At 29.8% G+C, this 8449-nt stretch overlaps 1 protein-coding gene across 3 annotated transcripts in view; it reads right to left on the reverse strand.

Moving 5' to 3' along the window:
- The window catches only part of LOC124360357 (adenosine 3'-phospho 5'-phosphosulfate transporter 1), a 47263-nt gene extending 39061 nt beyond the window's left edge, over positions 1-8202 (reverse strand). Inside the window, exon 1 of one of the 3 annotated variants that reach the window (XM_046813912.1) lies at positions 8080-8202. The gene's annotated coding sequence lies outside the window, so the exon portion shown is untranslated. The remainder of the gene's footprint in view (positions 1-8079) is intronic. The other 2 variants (XM_046813913.1, XM_046813914.1) reach the window with 2 other exon arrangements.
- Between the last annotated feature and the right edge of the window lie 247 nt (positions 8203-8449).

Below are 8449 nucleotides of genomic sequence, written 5' to 3' on the forward strand. Positions count from 1 at the left end.
AATGTCGAGATTCCCTGAATATCCTGTCACTCTGGAAGCAGTGCAAAGGCCCTTACTGGACTAGGTGCAATTTATAAGCTTCTTGTCCTATGAAGAAAAAAAAAACTTTAAAAGGGTAGAAACAGTTGCCAAATAACACAAAGGAACAATGGTGGGTATGTGCATAGATCAAATAACAGTCCTTTACATATCTAATCAATATGAAATCAAAATGATTGAAACTCTAAATAATTGGGGAAAGGAAAAGAAAAAAAACCTATTGCCAAATATAATCATGTATGAATGGATCGACTGACAGGAATAGTTACTATGCTATTACCCGTGAGAGAAAAACCATTATGTAGTATAAAAATTGTTAATAACATTTTTCAGATGTACATCATTAATGCTTTCATTTTATACAATAGCATAGTATACACAAAAAGACGACATATTTGAATTCAGGCTAAAGTAATTGATAGGCTTTTAAATCCATTAAAACCAGACGAACCCAAAAGTAAAGCAATACAGTATCTTTGATCATCATTTAAATTGGGTGAAAAAGGCAGACCTCTATATAGACATAACATTGTTTACATTAGTAATAGAAAAAGAGAAGATACTAATTATTTTTGTGAGACATGTGACAATAAGCCAGCTTTTTGCTTCGGAGAATGATTCACAGAACAATTATTGTAATAACTCAAAAGTGTGTTGTACATACTATTGTAAATATTACTGTGTTTAGAACCTGAAATGGTATAGACCAGTGGTTCTCAAATTGAGGGGTGCGCCCCCTGGGGAATTGTAAATTTTCAAGGGAGGTGTCAATGTATCAGAATAATAGGAAAGTGTTGGTGAACACGGCTTGCATGCGATTCTCGTGATGCCCAGGTGTTATTTTGTTTACTGTATGATTATTGTCATTAGCATGGTTTATTAGTAGTGTACTGCAGTTTGTTGGACCAGTAAAAAGTGAGACATACAAGTTGTATGACGTTATTGTAGTAAAAATAGCCAAACCACTGCCAACAAAAATACTGCATAGTGATGATATATTAAATATGGATTCATCTTCATTGACAAAGACTGTTATAATATTTTTAATAATGATACTATGCGGCCAGTTTTAATTCTACTCTACTGGAAGTTTTCAAATGGAAAACAAGAATGCTGTCGAAGATAAATCCACCTCTGCAATTAATCAAAAATTTTTGTATCACAGCATTTGGTCTAACTTAAAAATTAATTTAGACAATATTTTCCAGATGTTAGGACAGAGAGCTAGCTAGTAATTTAAGTTGAAAAGAGATCCATTTAAATTTGATTTGGATATACTTCCTGACCATATTTAGTAATAGGCAACAACATAAAATGTGATTCTCAAGCTCTGGCGGAATTTCAAAACATTGGCATTGAAGATTTTTGGTTGAGTTATTTTACTGTTTACCCGCAAGTTACTTTGGAAGTTAAAAGTTTAATTGAGTAATTAAGAAGTATGTAAAAAGTATAATTTTCATCCATGTACCTCTGCGTCTTTTCTACATTGGTTTATCTAAGTAAAAATATCGAGCAAGACTGGACGTTGAAAGTTATCTGCGATGTGCTTTGTGATAGTTAAAACCAAGATATTTACAAAATTGTAAAAAAAAAACAATGTCTGAAAAGTTGAGAACCCCTGGTTTAGACAATCACTAAAACAACAAAATTTAGTAAGTAATATTTAAATATTTGTAATGACATTTAAGTGCTCTAATTTTACTGCAAAATGAGCATGGAACACCAATTAGTGTTCCCTTCACATTGCAAAATCGATGATGTAAGTTGATAGGCGAGTAACGCCAAATAGGCTAGCTTTATTAATTATAATGTTTAAAAAAAAAAAAAAACATATACGTGAATATACGTATATTTATTCAGCAATGAACATGTTAACAAATTTTTGTAGGAATAAAACCAAGTCATAATGTACTTTTTTTACAAGTACCAAATGAAATAAATGACTGTAAACAATGGATAACAGTGAGCATGTATTAAAAGTATGCATGAAACAATTACCAGTAATCAATTATCAATTTGAGATCCCTAAATGTGCATAACTTACGGCAAACATATGAGTCACGATGAGTGATAACAGTGTTTGTAAGAAGCAAAACATATAGCAGAGAAAGTCAAATTTAATGCACATAACATTTGACATTTACAAGGATTAAAAAGTATTATCAGTATGGTACCACATAGCCCTGGATTTATTTGATTGCCAATCGGTTACAGAATTTTTAGTCTGTACTTGATCATTTGTAGTAAATTGGTGTTACCTGCAACAGATGTCAAGGTCTTGTACAGAAATATGTAGAAGAGATACGAGTTCTCAAGCAGCTGATATTGTCAAATCATAATAATACTATGAATTTTAAAAATAGCAGCAAACTGACATCGATCAATCAATAATTCTTTATTCATTAGTTGTACAATACGGTACATCGAATAGTGTCATACATTACTTATGTATATATAAACGTACTAAACGTACTCAAGTTTCTCTATTGAATACAAAACTAAATCAATCAAATAGTTTTTTAGTTTTCTTTTAAATTTGGTAATTCTATTTTCCATCTTTATGCTTTGAGGAATATTTTTCAGAAATCTTTTCCCGACATACATAGTTTTTTTCGTATGTTTTCCCGCAAGTTACTTTGGAAGTTAAAAGTTTAATTGAGTAATTAAGAAGCATGTAAAAAGTATAATTTTCATCCATGTACCTCTGTGTCTTTTGTAAATTGGTTTATCTAAGTAAAAATATCGAGCAAGACTATGATGCTATGACTATGAGCAAGACTATATTTCAAGCCTATGATGATCACTGATGATTTCATTCTTATGGCGTGTGTTATATTTGTGCACATTATTTTCTAAGTTAATTTGTTGGCCATGATTGAATTTAAAATATAGGATGGTTTCATATATATAAAGTCCAAAAACTGTTATTATTTTTAATTCTTTAAAACATTTTCTAACAGATTCTGAGAATTTAAGCTTAAGTATACTTCTAATGGCTTGTTTTTGCAACTTTAAAATGTCAGTTAGGTTTTTCTTAGTTGTGGCACCAAATATGGCTATGCCATAAGCAATATGTGAATGTATATGAGCATAATAAATCTGTTTTAGCACTTCAGTAGTACATAAACAAGACATTTGCCTAATTGAATATAAGCCAGAACTAATTTTACCAAACACAAATTTAATGTGGTCATCCCAGCTCAAGTGACAATCAATGATCAATCCGAGAAATTTAATTTTTGATGTATTTTCAATCTCTGAATCATCTATAAGAATATCAAAGTCATAATCATTATTATTTTGTTTAGTTTTAAAATTAATGAATTTAGTTTTCTCATAATTTAAATTAAGTTTTTGTTGTTAAAAATTGTTGTAGATTAGCCAATTTGATTGCTGAGATGAATTCAACTTCTTCTTTCGAAATTCCAGATACCTTTAGATTTGTATCATTTGCAAATAAACACAACGTACTGTTTGCAGTATAAGATAGTTTGCTTTCAATATTCCTCAAATAACATATAAAAAGAAGAGGTCCAAGATTTGACCCTTGCAGGACTCCAATCACACTTTGCTCTAATTTAGATTTAAATCTTGTTAAATTTCTATTTGTCGACTTATGAGCTATTTCAACAAACTGTTTCCTACCCGTCAAATATGATTTGAACCAATTCAGTGCAATACCTCTAACTCCAATATCATATAATATTGATAATAAAAGATGGTGATCAACACTGTCAAAGGCCTTAGAGAGGTCCATAAAAATTCCAATAACAACTTCCCCTTTGTCTATTGAATTTATGACTGATTCTATAAAACTTACTGCTGCTGTGACGGTTGATTTATGTTTCCTAAATCCATGTTGGGTGTCGTTGGTAATATTGTTTTGTTCTATATAAGTCTTCAGTCTATTATATACTACTTTTTCATAAACTTTCGATATAGATGGTAACAAGGAAATAGGTCTATAGTTTGATTTAAGGAATGTATCATTTGCTTTAAATATCGGAATAATTTTAGCAATTTTGAGTAGATTAGGAAAGATTCCACTAACAAATGAAGAATTTATCAAATGTACAAGAATTTTGCTTAGCTCTTCTTTAACTTCTTTTATAATTTTTAATGGCACTTCATCGTAACCACAAGTCAGTTTATTATCAAAAGAGACAATAATTTCTTAGACCTCCTTTACATTTGTCGGAGTTAGACAAAAGAACTTACCGAATAAATTCTCAACATTTCTTATATCTAAGTCATTAATATTTAAACTTGTTAATGGTTGGACATTTTCGATTTTCTATTAGTCATATTTATAAAATAATCATTAAAAATGTTACAAACTATTTCTGGATTTTCTATGGATTACATTTCTATGCATGCATTGTTCTCTTGAAGTAGGCCTACTATATTAAAATTCTTATTTAGTCTACATCTTTTATTTCCTACTTCATAATTAATTATATTCCAAGTGGTTTTTACTACATTGGAAGCCTTACTGATTTTATCACTGAAAAATTGCCTTTTGGCTAGTAATAGTTTTTCCCTATAAGTCTTGGTTTGTAATTTGACAAAACTAGATAGCTCTTCATCTTTAGTAGATCTTGCATATTTGCCAGTGTTTATGATTTCTTGTTTCTCCATCTTAAGTTAATTTTTTATCCACTTAAATGGATTATTTTTTATCTTAAACATTTTTATTGGAAAACACCAGTTAAAATAATAAGTAAAAACCTGATCAAAGATATTATATTTATATCTGCATGGAGCAAGGTATATTTTTTCCCAAGTTTCATTTTTTTAGAAAATCTTTAAATAATTTTATATTAAGTGCAGAGTAATCCCTACGGTTTTCAATGTAATAATCATTGTGTCCATTACAATGTTTCAGATTTTTTATTTTTAAAATTTGCCCATCATGATCAGATAGCATTGTTACTACACCACTAATTTCCAAACATTCCCTTTTAAAGTTTGTAGAAATGTTGTCAATTGCTGAACTCGAGCCCTGGAATACTCTCGTTGGAAAGTTAATTAGACAATGCATATTGTAACTCTTCAAAATGTTTTTGAAAATTGATGATGTCCTGTTTTTGTGTGATTATATTTAAATCACCTGCTAAGATTATATTTGAGAAGAGCTTTAGAACATATCCTATCAAAACACTTAATCTATCTAAAAATATGTTTACATCTGCGTTAGGGAATTGGTAAAGACCCACAACAACAAATTTTACATTATTTACAATGAACATTGTTGCACAACACTCAAATATCCTATCATCATACAATTTTTCAATATCGGGCATCACAACCTATCTCCACTTCATCTGTTCCTCAGCCAAAATCCATGCCAAAAACTATGAGTGCTACCTCTCACATATTAACGAGTATCCAAACGTTGAAGGCTAATTTTTATGTAATGTCCCTGATTATGTGAAAATCCCTGAATTTGTAATGTTCCGAACTGGATCGTTTCAATAACAATTCAGTTGAACCAAACATTCTTGCAGTACGAAACCGGAATTGACTTTTGTCTTTGGAGGTAGATCTAATTATATTGCTATTTGGTAACAGCTTTACTTTAACAATGTAGCATTTTTTACAGCAAATATTTTATTATATATTGATCCAAAGACCCAGCAATGACAGCCAAGGTTGACTCTTAATTGTTTTGAATTAGTGAGACTACAGTAGCCTACATGATGCTCTATTGTTTAGCTTAGTCCAATTCTAACTGATAATATTCCTCTCCAGAACTAACAATTTTTGATCCTGGTTGTTGTAAGGAAGTTGTCACATGTAAACTCTGTTATTCATAGACCCACATACATTCTGTTATCTATATTGTTTACATAATATAGTAAAATCCATGTTGTTTTGATGGTAGATATAGATAGATTTATATTGATTCAATATTCTAATAAATTGTTTTGGTGATCCGATATGGAACTGCAGCCCTAATCAATAATATAATAAGGCTTAAATTAATAAATTAACTGTGTGGGGACTTTAATAAGCAGCCTATACTCGTTCGGTTGTTTTTATTGAACGATTCGATATATTATCCAACTTCGATATGTAAAAACTGTACACAAAAAGAGTTTTAATAAATTGTCGTAATAAGAAGAATCTCGTGCATTACAATTAAGAAAAAAAATATATTTAACACTAACATTGCAAAACAACTAAACCAACTATGGCCTAGTCTTGGATATCAAAGAAATCTTACAATATTTATAACTTGCCCAGCTTGATATGAGTCAGTAAAGGTTTTTGTGAAATAGAGGAAGAATTGTCCCCATGACTTACCAAGAGCCAAACCCATATGTTGAAGCCACTTAAACAAATCTCGTCACTTGTGAGAAATATCTCACATATTTTCCTCATATTCATTGCCATTTTCAATGTCTCAAAACATTACTTACTTCTCACCGGTTATTGTTTACATTAAAATTACTATAACTAATAAGTTGAAATCATATGCTAAGTTAAATTGTAATATTAAATTATTCCTTTGGATAAAAACATTGAACCATTCGATAAAAACAACAGAATAATGAGTGTAGGCCGCTTATTAAAGTCTACCCTTAACTGTCAGTTAAAAGTGGCAAAGAAATATGTAATGAATTTGAATACAATATTTACATTATAATAAATAATATAGTAAAATACGTAATAATTCATTTACAACTTATAATGATGATGCAGATCTAGGATTAAAAAAATGTTAATTCTAGAGAGGGGTGTTATCAACGAGAATCTTTGAGACATGTAGCCTACTCCAGAAAATAAAAGGAAACTAAATCTGTTTAATTCAAGTGGATGTTTTTTTTTTATTGGCTATTGATACATAGTAGATAGGGACACAGTGGACTCCTCAGCGACATCACTTCCTTTGAGGAGGCAGAAATTAAGAACTGATCACCATAATGACATGTAATTTACACAGTACGTCAAATAAAGTCTGTTCTTTCTGATAATGTAGTTTTTAAGGTCCTTGGTAAGAAAAACGGGAGGAGTACGATAAGCGGACTCCCGGTTTTTATATAGAATTTAGCAAACAATATTTAATTACTGTACCCATATATATAAAACCAACCAATAGTAATTAATCTGACCAATAACTATCATCTGCACCAACTGTATGCACATTATCATATTCCCAACACAATTTGTTCTATAAGTAAATTCTTTTAAATAAAAAAGATATTTAAATTTCTAAATAACTATTCATAATAACACTAAAAGATAATTAACTATGTCTTTATCGATTTCAAGATGTTTATTTTGTTGTTACGTTTTGTTTATCATTTAAATGACATTTTCCTGTCACCTTTCTTAATTTTTTGTTTGAATAATGGTTATGGTTTATTATTCATAACATTACATAGTTGTTTAAATTATTTTTATTAATTTGAAGTGTGTGCCTTTAATTTAGTATTTTATATACATTGATAACGATTGATAGTTCTGTTATTCGATATGTAAAGTATCGATGATTGTAGTAAGCGATATGAAAATTGGGTCTGTTTGTCGTACTCTACCCAAAACTGTTAAAAAGAAAGTGGCCTCTGGATAATACCAAAGTACCGATTTCTCTTTTGTAATTGTTAGCCTACCTATAAATTTGATATGAAAATTGGAATAAATAATCTTCAGGCTTCCAACTCAGTGGCACCACTGTTTGCAGATTGTGATGACTGCTAACAACAGTTAATGAGACTTCTCTTATTATTGTTGGTTTCTGATTGTTATAAATGACTATCTTGCATTATTTTTTTATCATAAAATGTGCCTCTGAAAAGTGGATTGTTTACATGAAATATCTTTATTTATGTTCTATTTCTACTATTAAATGTTGCTAGTACAAAATTTCCTATCATGTTCTTATTACTATATAAATATTTAATATAATAACTTTCAAGCATATTTATAAAATCTCGAAATTTATTAATTGAAACACTCAATAACAAAATAACTTAAAAATTGCAAGCAAACTGTTAAATTCTTGCGAACTTCATAAAATACAATAATAAATCTTACCTCACCGGTATTTCAAATTAGCTACGTACTGTAGTAAATTTATTGTAAATTCAGACCAACATTCATAAAACAAACAAAAACGATGACGACTCCAATAGTCAGCTGACTTAATGCAGACGATTGTCATTGACCATATCCTTAGGATTCCAGGTTTACCAACGTTATAAAGTCCATATAAATTCTTGAGTTCAAAAGAGTATAAGAATAACCATCATAAAAATAATTTAAGTATCATAAGCACCATTTATTGCATTTCATTAGTCCTTACTATCTAGTGATTGATGACGTCTAGTAGTAATTCGTTCCAATGTAATAGTTATATTTTGAATTGCACTCCTAGAGAGCGCCCCTGCATTACAAACACAAATAT

Source organism: Homalodisca vitripennis, chromosome 4 (genome assembly GCF_021130785.1).
Source record: "Homalodisca vitripennis isolate AUS2020 chromosome 4, UT_GWSS_2.1, whole genome shotgun sequence".
In the NCBI taxonomy this organism is placed as follows: Eukaryota; Metazoa; Arthropoda; class Insecta; order Hemiptera; family Cicadellidae; genus Homalodisca; species Homalodisca vitripennis.